Consider the following 16,844-nt stretch of genomic DNA (forward strand, 5'->3'; position numbering starts at 1 on the left):
ATCCCTGGGATTTCTTTGGAAGGAATGATGCTAAAGCTGCAACTCCAGTACTTTGGCCACCTCATGCGAAGAGTTGACTCATGAAAAAGACTGATCTTGGACGAATTGGGGGCAGGAGCAGAAGTGGAAGACAGAGGATGAGATGGCTGGATGACATCACTGACTCGATGGATGTGAGTCTGAGTGAACTCCGGGAGTTGGTGATGGACAGGGAGGCCTGGCGTGCTGTGATTCACGGGGTTGCAAAGAGTCGGACACAACTGAGGGACTGAACTGAACTGAACTGATACCCATTTAAATGCAGAGTTCCTAAGAATAGCATGGAGAGATAAGAAAGCCTTCCTCAGTGTTCAGTGCAAAGAAATAGAGGAAAATAATAGGATGAGAAAGACTAGAGATGTCTTCAAGAAAATTAGAAATCCCAAGGGAATATTTCATGCAAAGATGGGATAGAAATAATAAATTCAAATTTAAAATGTAGTTCCTTAAACTAAAGGAAATGAGATGTAATGAAAGATGTAGGTATAAATAATATCTCACTAGGGGCTTCCCCAGTGGCTCTGCAGGGTAAAGAATCCACGTGCAATGCAGAACACTCAGGAGAGGCAGTTTTGTTCCCTAGGTTAAGAAGATCCCCTGGAGGAGGGCATGGCAAAGCACTCCAATATTCTTGCCTGTAATATCCCATCAACTGAGGAGCCTGGTAGGCTACAGTCCACAGAGTCTCAAAGAGTCAGACATAACTGAACAAGTACACACAATCTCACTAAAATAGCAGGAAGCTGGAATTCACTCTGTTAAAGAGTGGTTGTGTTGCCTTCAATGAGAGAGAAGAATGAGGAAATTCGGTGTAGAGAACTTGAGGAAAACATTCTCAGTTGTTGAATTGCATAATTTGGCCATGATTGCTAATTGGGTGCTGGGTAGGTATCAGGATTTCTAAGTGGGAGAAATCATTTCAAAAGGAGAGAAAAGATCACCAGAAAAAAAAAAAAAAAAAAAAAAATGTTCCTTTTTGCTGTTGTTTGTCCTAACCATGAATTCTTTTCTTGCTTCTGGAATCACTCCTGTCTTTGTAAGCACTACACTAAAAAGTACAGTTAATAAGAGTGCACTCCTGTTCTTATATGCTGTGTTCTTTTGGTCAATTTTATGTCCAGTAGTAAGTTCCTGACCCCATTGGACCAAATAGAGCCCTTCACCAAGGGTTTTGCAATTTGGAATAAGAATAACCAGGAATCATTTTTTTCTCTGGTGTGGGATTCTATCAAAGGTGAAAATTGGACTCTCTGAGACTGCTTTGTTCACCGTGTAGGATGGATAGTGTGAAGTCAGAACAGAAGAAATACTGAAAAAAGAAAAGCACACAAAAGAAAACGAGATAGAAAGGACAATTACTTAGGTGTTCCAGCTCCATTCCGGAACCTCCTATATTGTGATGTCCAATCTTAAGTTGGAAGTATACTGTTGTATCCTAGTGCATGTCACAAAATAATTCCTTTTGTCTGATTTTCAAAAAGACATTTATAAAAAAATGGTTAAACTTTACAAAAGTGTAATGAAAACTATGCTTTCTTAATCCTCTGCAATAAGTTGGAGCCATATCCACTAGAATATAAATGGAAATGATGTGGGTTATTTTCTGGCCAAGTGAGCTAAGAAGCATGGATGCTTTTTCTACCTGTTTTTTTTCTTTTTTTTCTTTAAACCTGGATGGAAAATTATCTGAAGCCCTAGGGAAATTCAGAAATTCAAAAAAGAGATAGTCAAAATCCTTGAACTTTCAAGTGTTGAGAAAGCACTTAAAGGAAAGCAACAGCTGCTGTAGGTATTTACATAATAGAAAGACAGCCCTGATCTTGTTGTTACTGAAACTGTAGAAAGTATTTGTTATAGAAACTAGTGTTACTCTATCTCTCTAAATATTGCACCAAGAAATTCAAAGAAAATTTGAATTTAACTATACCATAATGAAGAACCTCAGTGTGATAGTCATTATTTTGTTTGTTAAACATTAACAGGTTTTTTTTTTTTGAAACATAATATTCTAAATGGTCCCCTTGTAGGACCGAATGATCAGTTCTGGTCAAGACTTATCAGCAGAATTGGCATAAATCATTTCCCTGTAAGAGCTTTAACTTGCACTGTGAAACAAAATTGAATTTTTCCCCCCATTTCTCATATGATTTTTTTCCCATCATTCCTTTGATAACTCTACTTACATATATAGCCACTTCTTTGCAATTGTAAAACCTCTCTGATTCTTATATTATTATTTTTATTGTATCTCAATGCTTTGTTTCAGAATGTTTCTTTTCCTGTGTCTTTAAATTCAATAATGTTTTCTTCTGCAGTGTCTAACCTGATGAAAACCCCGTCCCTAACCACTATATTTTTCATCTTGAATATTGTGGTTTTCTATGCTTAAAGTTTTATTTGCTCCATTTTTATACCTTCTATGTCTCTCTAAAATTGTTCATTCCTTCCTCTAGTTGCTTGGATATCTGAAATACAGTTATCATAATTGCTTTTAATGTCCTTATCTACTAAAACAGCATATGTGTCAATTCTGTGTGTGTTTTGATTGACAGATCATGCTTTTCCTTGGGGAGAGAATTTCCCTACCTCTTTGTGTACCTGGTAATTTTTAACTAAATATCAGACACTGTGACTCTAACTTTACAAGAAGCTGAATTTATATTTTGTACTCCTTCAAATAGTTTTGTACTTTGTTCTGAGATTCATTAAAGTTACTTGAAAACAGTCTGATCTATTTGGGCTTGCTTTTCAATTTTGTTAGCTTGGACCAGAGAAAACTTTATCTGAAATTTAAGTCCAGTGCCTCATGAACTGTGTTGGTTTCAACTCTGAGTGGTGAAAATTGTCACCATTCTCAGACAGGTGTGAGGTCAAATCAGTATTTCCACTGATTCTCTCAGGTTTTTCTTCCTAAGCCTCCTGCAGTTTTTTCATGTGTGTGCTAAATACTCAAATGGGGCCATCTGTGATTTTCTGGAGTTCTTTACCCATGTGTAAAGAACTCTCTCATCTCTCTGGTATCCTACATGGTCAATTCTACCTGCTTCTGTCTCCCTGCTCTTTCTGTTCCATCTTTTAAAAATGGGGAATCCATTAAACCCTATCTGAGATCTCTCATTATGTACTGTGATACAGAAAGTCTTAAGACTGAACTAGTTACATAATTTGCAGGCCCTCTGCAAAAAGAAAGGTACAAGAGCCCCTTTCCAAACATTACTAAGAATGTAAAGACAGTGACAGTGGGCATTGCATTAAGTATTGGACTCTTTTCTGGCTATGAAGCCAACCTACTCAAGACATTGATTAAAGATGACGGTAGCGCTCTTCTAGTTGTTTCTATGTCTCATGGTTTGCTATCCATCATTGTCCAATGTCTGGTGGCCTTAAAACTATGTTTTACTTTTTTTTGATTTTTAGATTTTTCAGATGAAAGTAAATCCTTTCTTTGTTACTTTCCCTTGGCCAGAATTGAAAGTTCTCCTTACTAATGAAATTCTCAGTTACATAGGAGAATTTTTACTAATTTTATATTAGTATAATAACTATTTTCCTTGGATTTTAGCAATTCAGTTTGTAAAGTAGAACTGGATGGTAAATGGCATTGTTTTTTTTAGTGCTCATTTTTAATCGGATACATATAGATGTATTACTACCTTTGATATATCCATCAGAATTATTTAATAAGGAGATCTGTGCTTGGTTGTGATAAAATTTGAGATTTCCTGGCCAGTTGTACTATTAATTGTTGTTCAAGTACCTGGATAAAAAATAATTGTGGACTTTCTTTTTATATGAGCAGATATTCTGGGCATTTGATCTTGAAATCTACCTATAATTATTTTAATTAGAGCACAGAGTAAAGAATTCATTTTCTGCAGGAACTTGATAGGTGATGTAAATGAATATGGAGGGTTAGTATAAGATAGTACTAGGGTAAAGGAGCCTTTGAATGACAGAAGCAGGCAGGCAAAGAATGTGTCATTTTTAAAAGAAGCTACAGATGTGTTTGTTGATGTGAAAAAATAATCATAAAATATTCTACAGGCCCTAAGTATATGATATCCATGTGCTTCTTTCTACGTCTGTGTTCTGTTTTGCAATCAATGCCTTAAAGCATTGTTTTCTGGGATTTATATATATATATAATCTCAAATATATATAATTTTATATATATATGTATATATAAAATCAAGGAAAGCCTGTTAAAAAAGAATGACATAGAAACAAAACAAACTAGAATAAACTGGAATGACTAGTTGAAGCTGTGAAGCTGTGAAGGGAGGTCAGCGCTCAGAACTGTCCATACCTCCCCCACAGATTGATGACCCCTGGATGAGAATACATCAAGTTGCTTTCTTAAAAATCAAATGGATAAATTTTTGCGCTGGATGGCCAGCTTTTTTCCTCAACCAAAGATGGTACAAGCATTGCATTTCGAACTATTCTTTCAAATATAGTAACCACTAACCACATGTAGTTATTAGGTACACGAAATGTGGTCCAATACTATCTACCCACCATATTTTATAGACAAAGTAAAGGAAAAGGTAAAATACATTGATAGTAATTTAAGCATTGATTCAATGTCAAAATAATATTTTGGGTATAGTGAATTAATGGAAATATATTATTTGCATTAATTGCAGCTTTTTGAAAATTTTTAATGCAGGTACTTGATATTAAAAATTGAATGTGTCTCTCACTTTGCTTCAGTGGACAGAGCAGGTGCAAAACTCTCAGAGAATGCTGGAGAGTAACCATGCATAGATCGTGATGACAATGGAGTTTTCTTGAACTCTCAATGTTTGAAAGATTGAACCAAGGAGTTTTTTTTTTTTTTTTTTTAGAAGAAAATGCTTTAAAGCTATTTTTATTATTGAATCCTTTCAAATATTTTATAAATTACCATTATACATGACATAAGATTTTTCTTTCATTTCTTCTTTCCTTCAGCAGCCTTGCTATTTTTGCTAAAGTATGCTTTTCCACATCCATATTATTTCAAACATTTTATCTTTATCGAATTTTATACTCAAAATAACTCTGTGTGGTAAGACAAATTATATCTCCCTTTTATAAATGAAATCTTTTAACTCATTTGCTTCTAGGGAACAGAATAGCTTATAACAATACTTCTTCAGTGAATAATTTATAGTTTAGTTATTCATTCAATACTTAGTCAAGGATTATTTTTACCTTATTTTTACACAACTAATACTTTTGAAAAAGCTATCTTCAGCATCATTCTTTAGTAGCTCCACATGCTACTTATCCATGTAGATGAATTCACTGTGCTTCCTTAAGCTAGCGTTTCACTTTGGATATTATGCCTGTGACCAGTGCCACTGCAGATATACCTCTTACACTTGTCAGAATGGCCATCATCAAAAAAACTACTAGCAGTAAATGCTAGAGAGAATGTAGATAAAAAGGAGCCCTCTTACACTGTTGGTGGGAATGTAAATTGATAAAGCCACTATGGAGAATGGTATGGAGGTTTCTTAAAAAACTTAAAATAAAACTAACATATGACCCAGCAATCCTACTCCTGGAAATATACCCAGAGAAAACTATAATTCCAAAATAAATATGCACTCTAAAATTCATTGCATTATTATTTATAATAGCCAGGACATGGAGGCAACCTAAATGTCCATCAACAGAGGAATGGATAGAGAAGCTATATATACTCACACACACAATGGAATATTACTCATCCATAAAAAAACACAAAATTGTGCCATTTGCAAAGACATGGATGTCTCTAGTCTCTAGTCTAGTGATGGACTTAGATACTGTCATAGAGAGTGAAGTGAGTCAGAAAGAGAAAAGCAAATATCATATGTTAACACATATATGTAGAATCTAGAAAAATGGTACAGATGAATGTATTTCAAAGCAGAAACAGAGACACAGACATACAGAACAAATTTATGGACACCATGAGAGGAAAAGGGAGTGGGATGAATTGGGAGATTGGACTGACATATATACAACACTATTTATAAAATAGACAACTAATGCAAACTTGCTATATAGCACAGGGAAATCTACTCAATGCTTTGTGGTGATCTAAATGGGAAGGAAATCCAAAAGAGAGGGAGCATATGTGTATGTATAGGTGATTTGCTTTGCTCTACAACAGAAACTAACATAACATTGTAAAGCAACTATACTTAATAAAATTAAAAAAAAAAAAAAAAGAATTTCAGCCTGTGATAATTTAGGAAGGAAGGTTGTATTATGAAGTCCAATATTTCTGTTTTTCCTCAAATAATGTCCCATAGTGCAAATAAATTGGCTACAGTTCTGAACTGAGGTCCACTTCATGGAAACAATAATTTTATGAAGTTGCAGCTGTACACAGTCACCAGCTAAACTACTTGAGATGTGCTCACAATTGCCTGCTGGTGGTAAACCATCAGGGTGTGGCCAAGTATGTTCTCAAGTGCTCAGGGCCTTATTTAAACTGTGCAGAGAAAGGGAAGTTCTAGATGGCTTATTCTGGGATCCCAATGTTGCAGAATATGGAAAGATATTTTCAAAATTAACCTTGTGTTTCTTTCTTTTGTATTTAAATTTTATGGATATGTCTCCATATCATAATTATTATGAAAGCCTGTATATAGTTTTCTAATGGTTCTGTGATAAATTACCACAGTCTTTTTGGCTTAAAACAATGCGCATTTATTATTCTCCATTTCTTTAGGAGTCTGACATGGACTTCACTGTCCTAAAATTAAGGTTTCAGCACCTACAACATTTTGTTCTGGAGGCTCTGGGGAGAATCTATTTCCTATTATCCAGCTTTTAGAGATCAAATTGCCAACATGTGTTGGATCACAGAGAAAGCAAGGGAATGCCAGAAAAAATTCTGCTTCATTGACTGTGTGAAAGCCTTTGACTGTGTGGATCAGAGCACAGAGTAGAAAATTCTTAGAGATAGGAATACCAGACAACTTTACCTGTCCCCAAAGAAACCTGTATATGGTCAAAGCAACAGTTAGAAGCTTACATGAAACAAGTGACTGGTTCAACAAAAATTTAATTTTAAAAAAAGGAACTGGCTGGTTCAAAATCGGAAAGGGGATTCATCAAGGCTATATACCGCCATCTAGTTGGTTTAACACATATGCAGAGTATATCATGCAATATGCCAGGCTGGATGAATCACAAGCTGGAATCAAGATTGCTGGGAGAAATATCAAAAACCTCAGATATGCAGATGACACCACCCTAGTGGCAGAACACAAAGGGGTATTAAAAAACCTCTTAATGAAGGTGAAAGAGGAGAGTGGAAAAGCTGGCTTAAAGCTCAATATTAAAAAAAAAAAAAAGCTAAGACTATGGCATCCAGCCTCATCACTTATCACTTCATGGCAAATAGAAGAGGGAACATTAGAAGCAGAGAGAGATTTTATTTTCTTTGGCTGCAAAATCACTGCAGATGGTGACTGCAGTCGTGAAATTAAAGGATGCTTGCTCCTTGGAAGAAGCTCTGACAAACCTAGACAGCATATTGAAAAGCAAAGACACCACTTTGCCAATAAAGGCCTGTCTAGTCAAAGCTATGGTTTTTCCAGTAGTCATGTATGGGTATAAGAGTCTGACCATAAAGAAGGCTGAGCACTAAAGAACTAATGCTTTCAAATTGCAGTATTGGACTTTCAAACCAGTAAATTTAACCAGGGTTGATCAACCAGGGTTGATCAGGAAATCAACCCTGAATATTCACTGGAATGACTGATGCTGAAGCTGAAGCACCAATACTTTGGTCACTTAATGCAAAGAACTTACTCATTGGAAAAAACCCTGATAGTGGGAAAGATTGATGACAAAAGTACAAGGTGGCAGAGGATGAGATGGTTAGGTAGCATCACCTATTCAGTGGACATGGATTTATGCAAACCCTGGGAGGTAGTGTCAGATAGGGAAACCTGGTGGGCTGCAGTCCATGGATTCACAGAGTCAGACATGACTTAGTGACTGAACAGCAAAGCTTTTAGAGGCCACCCATATTCCTGAGCTCATGGCCAACTTTCTTCATCTTCAAAGCCAATGCCTTTGCATTTGTCTGATCATCTTCCCTAGTTAAGTCTCCCTCTGATCATGTTAGAAACGGTTCTCCATTTTTAAAGATTCATGTGACTAAACTGGACCCAGGCTAACCTAAGCATCTTAAGGAACGTAATCACATTTGCAACATACTTTGTTACATAGAGAGTAATATAATGACAAATTCTGGTGATTAGAATGTGAACATATGTTTGGAGGAGGCTGGGGGTGGGCATTATTCTGCATACTCCAACTTCTATTGCTCTGAGCATTTCCAGAGGACATATATCTATTAAAAGGAATACTTATTTTCTTTTCATTTCATAAGGGTATTCCACCAAAGAACACATTGTGAAGGCATAAAAAGATCTATGCCAATTTATCAATAAAAAACATATTAAAAGGAGTTTATTTCATTATGACATCTTTAAGTTATTTAATCCTCTAACTCAATGCTTAGATTTAAACATTAATATGGACACATAAGGAAACTTAAGAAGTAATATTTACATTGGCTTATATTTGTTCCTCTTTAATCACGACATATTTTATAAATATGACATTTTTACTTTACTTTCACCTACAATTTTTTTAAATATTTCAAAAGATAGGTTCTATTTATGTTTCAAAATCTTGTTTAATTTTCAAAATAAAGTGATTAAGAAGACTGCTTTACATTTCCTCTTGGGCTGACCATTTTTAAATATTAAGCCATCATCAATAAAAATAAATTCTCCAGAGAAATGGAATTGCTAAGAAATATCTCTATGTATATCTATATATCTATCTATCCATCTGTCTATTGTCTGTACATCTATCTAAAGAAGTATTCACTTTAAGCAATTGGCTCAAGCACTTGTGGGAATCTGGTATGTCTGAAATTTGCAGTATTAGCTAGCAGAATGGAAATTCAGCTAAGAGTTGATGTTGCAGTCTTAAATCCAAAACCTGTGGGGAGGACCAGCAGTCTGGAAACTCAGGTAAGGTTTATATGTTGCAGTGTTTAGGAAGAATTGCTTCCTTTTTAAAAAACTCTTCTTTTAAGATCCTCAAATTATTGGAAGAGACCCACCCACATTATGGAGGGTAGTCTGTTTCACTTTATGTCAACTGATTGTAAATGTTAATAGCATCCTCAACTACTTTTATATATTAAAAAATCCTAGACTAGTGTATTATTAAAGACCTGGGTACTATAGCTTATCCATGTTGACAGGTAAAGATAACCATTCCATTTATGAAAATTATTATGGGATAAGAGCTTCATTTAAAGGACTCACTACTTTTATAAAGATATTTTCAAATTAAATCTACTGATTCATTATTTTTGTAAATATATTTTAAAATTAAATCTGATTCAGTACAGTCCTTACTACACATTTACTATATAGGACTATACATATAAATATATATACATATATATGCACATATATGTTTATGCATATGTATTTAAAGCATTGGCCATACAAAGATGACTGAGACACTGACTCTGAGCTTGAACAATTGTTGTCTAATGAAAAAGATAAATACATGTGCAAAACATCACAGCATTACATTCTTGCTGCTAAAAGAAGTATCTAACCCTGATGCTGGGAAAAATCGAAGGCAGGAGGAGAAGGGGACAACACAGGATGAGATGGTTGGATGGCATCTCTGACTCGATGGACATGAGTTTGAGCAAGCTTTGGGAATTGGTGATGGACAGGGAAGCCAGGCATGCTGCAGTCCATAGAGTCATAAAGAGTCAGACACGACTGAGCAACTGAACTGAGCTGAACTGATGAAAGTTGTGCACTGTGTCCACTGACACAGGACTAGGCAGTCATGCTTGAATGAAAGGAGGAAACGGGCTAGAGGACAAAATAGGAAAGGGCCTTACAGGTAGCTCACAGACCAATAACATTAGATTTCATCACCTGTTTGGAGAACTGAACATTTTCGTATATCCAGAATGCAGGGCAGAATGTTAGGAAGGTAATTGGATTCCTACTGTGAACAGCCTTCAGTGTCAGACTTTATCTGTCTTAGAGGAACCAAAAGGCCATTAAAGTAGTGTCTGTTATTAGGTGTGTTCATCAGATTTGCCTTTCTAGTCCTTAAAAAGGTTACTTTCCTTTAAGGAAGGATAGCAGTTCTTACTTGTTCCCTTGTCCATGTGTCTAAAGATAGAGAACATGAAGATACTTATTCAGTTGGCCTAAATATTAAGGAGTTGAGAACTGACTTTAATTATTTTTATAGCTTTTTAATAACTTTCATGAATGATTCTGAATTACAATGTTGCTTTAGAACCACAGAATTTAAGGGCTGTTAGTCAGGGGAGATAATGTCTTTTTCTCCTATCTACATTGATGCTCATTTTAATGGATCCCAGAACACAAAATATAGAGATAAAATAATTTCCTTGTTAAATATTTTTCCTCAAAATGTTAAATAGTTATTAAATATGGACATTTTAAAAAAGAAGTCACAGCTGATTTCATGCGGTTCAGATTGTATTCTACTGAACTGCAGGCACATGAATGTATGAGTGTATTCATCGCTATACTGTACAAAAATTGCAGCAAACTTAGTACCTTAAAACATTTAGTGTCTCAGTTTCTGTAAATGAGAAATCCTGCCTCAGATAAACTGGATTTTCTGTATCAAAAATATATGCACACATATACACATGTGTGTAAATATTTATATTTGTATTTTCAGTGCTTGGAAGCACTGAGATGAAACTCTCGTTTGTAGATAAATAGGTATTTCTATGTTGAGTTGTTGGCTATCACAGATTTGCATGAAATGTATGAAAATTCAAAACAAGGCAATCTCATACATTGCATTTTTGCTATAGCAAGTTTAATGGATCAATCTCAGATTCTCCGTAGGAGGTCAGCTAGTTCCATCTCGCCAAGTCTTTCCAGGCATGAGTTAAATTCAGTGGAATGAGCACTTTCACAAGCACATCTGGCAGCAAACAGCTCGTTGGCTGTAGCCCCAAAGCACCATGTGCCATCTCACAATGAGAAACGCTCAGCAGAAGGTGAAAAACACTCTCTAAAGACTTCAGGACGGATGATAGTTAAAACCAGAATCAGATGATTCTGGAACCTATGAGAGTTTTACATCAGAGGAAACACTGTGTTGCTAAAGTGAACTTTCATTGGAGGGTCAATATCCGCAAAATTATAACCAGCAAGCTAAAGGCACAGCTTCTGTGTTGTCTCTATAATTATAATGCTATGGGTCAGGATTTCCATCTCAAGTCCACCATACAATTGTGTAAATCCTAATTTTGAACAGAATTCCAATCTTTGTAAGAAGCATTAATGCAAATTATGTCTCTTTTATAATTTGTATTCAATGGCCCTCTTTTGTTTCACTTGAAAGTGAAGGTGAAGTCGCTCAGTCACATCCGACTCTTTGCGACTCCATGGACTGTAGCCTACCAGGCTCTTCCGTCCATGGGATTTTCCAGGCAAGAATACTGGAGTGGGTTGCCATTTCCTTCTCCAGGAGATCTTCCCGACCCAGGGACTGAACCTGGGTCTCTCGCATTGTAGGCAGATGCTTTACCATCTGAACCACCAGTGAAGTCAAATAACAGTGGTATTTTGTGTATCATATTGTCAGAAAATAATTATTTTATGTCTTTGGATACCAATCTTATTCATTTGTCCTTTCAGGTCCTAATTATATAAAATAAATACTCCCAACTTCTCCAGATCATTTTCTCTCCATCAGCTTCTTCTATTATGTCTTTCGCACTCTTCTGTGCCTCCATCTTCATATATAACTAAGATAGCCAGGCAATAAGCTTTAAAAATGTTTAAAGTACCTGAGTTAAACAGAATATCTGTAAAATCTGTAACTGATTTTCTGGTTTCCTACTTTAGTCTTTTCAGTGTTTATACAGGAGAATTCATGTTATCCATTCACAAGCAAGCACATAAAAGTATTGTGCCTGGCTTGAAATTAGATATCAAGCTTGAAATATTTCCCCTTAGTAGACAGGTTACAGCATGCATATCTCCTGATAACATGTATAATAGGGTAGATTTAAATAATTGATTAACTAAACATAAGACCAAATTGCTTCATAGATCATTTCTTTTCCATTGTATAGAAAAATGCCTGACTTTAATGCCTGAAAATTGTCTGACTTTTCACTGTATACAGCATGGTTTCATATTATTGTCAATAAGAGCTGACATGAATTCTGTTTACAGTCTCCTAGTGTCATCGTGGCCATCATAAAGAATATAACCTATTGATTCCTTTTTTCTGTTATTTTATTAACGTATATAACATTAAAATATTACTGTGTGTCAGCCATAGTGTATAGAGTGTGAGTCAGACCTGTACTGTGAATGCAAGAGATGCAATATAATAAACCAGATACTTCAAATGCAAGTTCCATTATGTCTTTTTGGATAGGTTAATCTTTATGCCTACTATCCATATACTTTGCAGTGGAAGATGTCTACTTCTGCCTCATCCTCACCTTGCATCCTTCCAGCTACATCTGCCTCATTGGTCAAGCTTCATTATAAATGACCCAGACTTTCTACTTTAGGGTCAGAGACTCCATCAGGAAGTTGCTGCATCACCAAAGCATTCTGTTTACACCACTTACAGTCTATGCAAAATGGGCTTATAAAGACACCAGGCTCCTCTATCTAAGCAATTCTCCAGGAAAGAATACTGGAGTGCTTTGCCATGCCCTTCTCCAGAGGATCTTCTTGACCCAGGGGTCAAACCCACATCTCTCTACATCTCTTGCATAGGTAGATTGCAGATAGATTTTTTACAACTAGCACCACCTGGGAAGCCAAAAGATAATACTTCCTAAGAACAATTTCTTTCATAGAAATCTGAACTAAGATTAAGGCTTTGAGTGGTGAAATTTTTGAAAGTAGTAAGATTGAATTAGGCTAGAAAAGGTATTATGGGCCATATTTCTCTGCATTGGAAAAGAACAATTTCTTATTACTCTCTGAGGTATGTTGGATATTTTGAGGACTGTGCAGGTGATTTGGGGTTAGTTTCCCTGGGAATCTGTTAAGCAAAATAATCCTTTCTGATTCCACTTTTCAAGTAAACAAGGATCAGTTCAGTTCAGTTCAGTTGCTCAGTCATGTCTGATTCTTTGCAATCCCATGGACTGCAGCATGCCAGGCTTCCCTGTTCATCACCAACTTCCAGAGCATTATTAAAGTAAACAAGGATAGAAAAACGTTATAATCTATTTATTATTATTATTTTGACTGCACCATGCAGCTTGTAGGATTTTAGTTCCCTAACCAGGAATTGAACCTGGTCCTTGGCAGTGATAGCACCAAGTCCTAACCACCGGACTCCCAGGGAATTCCTATAATCTTAATGGCATTACTTTGGGAAAAAGATGAATTACCAAATAATCCAAGCTTCACGCTTGATGTGCGTGATTCATACGAGGGGTAAACTGAGCCTCTTCCCCCCATGTCATTTCTGAGTATGAGTAGAAAGCACACCATCTACAAATAAGGGGAAAAAATGAGGTAAAATATTATTTATCAATTGATTAAGTCATTGATATATCCGCAACAACTAACAAATCATTGGTTACTTTAGAATGAGAGCCATAAATTTCAGTAATGTTTTTTGGCGTGTGAGGTATATAGTCAAAGCCATTGCTAGGATTGAGTTTTCCAGTGATGAGCATAGCAGTATCTCCATTCCACAGGTTTTTTTTTTTCTACAATGTGACTAATAGAATCTGTTATCTCTCCTTGAAACTGAATGACTCTTTACAATTATCTCAGCCTGTTGTATAAACATACCATGTACATCCACCATGGTCATCTGTGATGCTTGCTCTTGAAAGAGCAGAGAGACTCCAAGAAAGGGCTCTGTGAATGAGCATTTGCTGGCAGTACAGATGCCATCCCAGCTGACAGCTAGTGCTAAATTGCTATTTTTGTGAATTTACCATTTTGAAAGTAGATTCCCCCAGCTCTAGTTGAATTCCTTCTGCTGAATCTCTTAAAGACAAGCTTCCTGCTGAATCTTTTCCAAACCCTTCCTAAACTACAAATACATGTACAAAATAAATGACTTTTGTTCTTTTAGTCCACAAAGCTTTGTGATGTTTTATGAAGCAGTGCATGTAACCAGTGACTAATACATTGTGTTACCCTTGATCATTTTTTTTTAATTCTGGTTAGATATGGGACATGCTATTGCAGTTTTTCTGCCTTTATCCCAATATTATACTTAAGCTTTGGCATTTGTAGTTGTATTAACTATTCCACTTGATTCACAGGAAATAGCATCACAATGGGATTATGAGTGAACTCGGAAATTAATGAACACAGCTTGGAAGTCCTAGATTTTAAAACCGGAAAATAGTTTTAAAGAGGATTTTTTTTTTCTCTCTTACCTCTGGATTTATAACATGTTATATATCTGATCAGGAGAAGGCAATGGCACCCCACTCCAGTACTCTTGCCTGGCAAATTCCATGGAGGGAGGAGCCTGGTAGTCTGCAGTCCATGGGGTCGCTAAGAGTCTGATACAACTGAGCAACTTCACTTTCACTTTCACTTTCATGCATTGGAGAAGGAAATGGCAACCCACTCCAGTGTTCTTGCCTGGAGAATCCCAGGGATGGGGGAGCCCGGTGGGCTGCCGTCTATGGGGTCGCACAGAGTCGGACACGACTGAAGCGATTTAGCAGCAGCAGCAGCATATGTCTGATCAGACTTTCTGTGAGGTGGTTATGAGAATGATTTTAGTGATTGGGTAAGATGGTTAGATCACATTTAGCAAGCATCTTTATAAATGATGCTGTGTGTCAAGTAAATAAAAACTTGTATAATAATTAGAGGATGACACATTTTAGATTGGTGTTCATTTGATCCCTTCTTCCTTATCATGGAATTTTAAAAAAATTCATAGTCTGTTTCACTTAGTCAGCTTTGGTTTATTCAATGTGCTTATAGACCCACAAGAAATAATGAAGAACAAGAAATACAGAAGTTTCTTTGAGACCGGTATAGCTTTTGTGATATGGTTCATACCAAAATGAGCTGGATTATTCAGATTAGCTTTCTAAAATTTGAACTAAAAACATGATTTTCTGGTTACACAAAAAGCATTGGAACTGGAGCAGAACATATTGAGTTATATGCATATTAAATTTATAGGGGCTTTACCAAGAAAAGAAAGAGAAATTTTGAGCAAATTGAAAGATTGTTGTTGTTGCTCAGTCATTAAGCAGTGTCCAACTCTTTGTGACCCATTGGGCTGCACAACTCCAGGCTTTCCTGTCCTTCACTATCTCCTGGAGTTTACTCAAACTTATGTCCATTGAGTCAGTAATGCCACTCAACCATCTTCTCCTTTGTTGTCCCCTTCTTCTTTTGAAAGATAGTAAGAGAGTTTAAGAATGTGAATGGGTCATACAGAGCAAAGGAGAATAAGTAGAAAAAAATTCATGTTGTTAAGTTTGTCACAGGACCTTGAAGCCAGAAATTGCTATAGAGCTAATCTCCGTGAAGACTGGCTCTTTCTGAATCATCTATTTAAATCTCCATGAAAACTGCTTCTTCCTTCTGTACCTTCTATCCTTCTGTACCTTCTACATTGTTATAATATTCATCACCATCGCCATTAACCAAAATCACTTGATATCAAAAAGCTAAAGAGAAATAAGAATCGCCTATGGCAAATGGGTTCACAAAGGAGACTGTGAGCTATAAATGAGGAGAAGATGAATCTCATTATGACAACACCCTCAAAATGAATAAAACCTTCAAAGATGAATAGGTTTCCAATGATGGAAGAGGATATTACAGGAAAAAAATTAGCATAGAAAAAAAATTGAAACGTTCAGATTTAAAGATCCACAACTCATTTAGACTAACTGAAGCAGGAGTCCTAGAAGAGACGTAATAAAATAGAGGTTAGGTGTTAAAGCCAAAATATTAAGATGAAGGTCCATGTATATCCCAACATGAAGTTTAGGTTTGATATTGAAGGTGATTTTAACAAGTTACAAAAGACTTAGTGTAGGACATGGCATGACTGAACTTGAGTTTTACAAATATAATTTCAAGAGGAGGAAGATTAAAAGCTATAAGGCCAATGTGTACATAGCTATTAATATTAACTTAGGTAATACCTGATTTGGGTAGGGAAAGCAAACACAAAAAATATCAAGAGTTCTAATCAACTGAATCTAATTATTGATGCATTATGAAAATGTACATAATAAGAGACCATAAAGACCCCAAATTAATTACTTTCCATGTAATGGACAAAAAGTTTCAGATTGGGAGCCAATAATAGATTCAACTTTGCCATGTTGCATTTGGTTACATTTAAATGGCAACCCACTCCAGTGTTCTTGCCTGGAGAATCCCAGGGACGGGGTGCCTGGTGGCCTGCCATCTATGGGGTCGCACAGAGTCAGACATGACTGAAGCGACTTAGCAGCAGCAGCCTCTTATTAAGTTTTTCAGACCAAAATTCTTGGGCACGTCCTTGATTTTTCTTTCTCTATTACAATAACTCTACAGAGTAGCAGATAAAATGATCTCAAATCTAACCATTTCTTCACCTTCACTAGCATATCTTAGCGGTCAAAAACATCTACTTGCAAATCAGTACTTTGATGTATGTGTTAACCTACTACCCTTCACCATCAAGTCAGTATGGTTGGACCTTGTAGCTGAGTGAGAGGACTGATGGGTGATGTCAGGCAGATAACCAGAATTCAG

The 16,844-nt window shown here is 36.1% G+C and overlaps 1 pseudogene across 1 annotated transcript in view; it reads left to right on the forward strand.

Moving 5' to 3' along the window:
* The first annotated feature begins 8,996 nt into the window (after positions 1 to 8,996).
* The window catches only part of LOC147380257 (G patch domain-containing protein 8 pseudogene), a 149,892-nt pseudogene continuing 142,044 nt past the window's right edge, over positions 8,997 to 16,844 (forward strand). The window contains exon 1 of the transcript XR_015169897.1: positions 8,997 to 9,074. The product of XR_015169897.1 is annotated as a G patch domain-containing protein 8 pseudogene (transcript). The remainder of the gene's footprint in view (positions 9,075 to 16,844) is intronic.

The sequence above is a fragment of the Bos grunniens genome, chromosome 1 (assembly GCF_055505025.1).
Source record: "Bos grunniens cultivar Pamir isolate PY7600 chromosome 1, Bosgru_T2T1.0, whole genome shotgun sequence".
Lineage (NCBI taxonomy): Eukaryota > Metazoa > Chordata > Mammalia > Artiodactyla > Bovidae > Bos > Bos grunniens.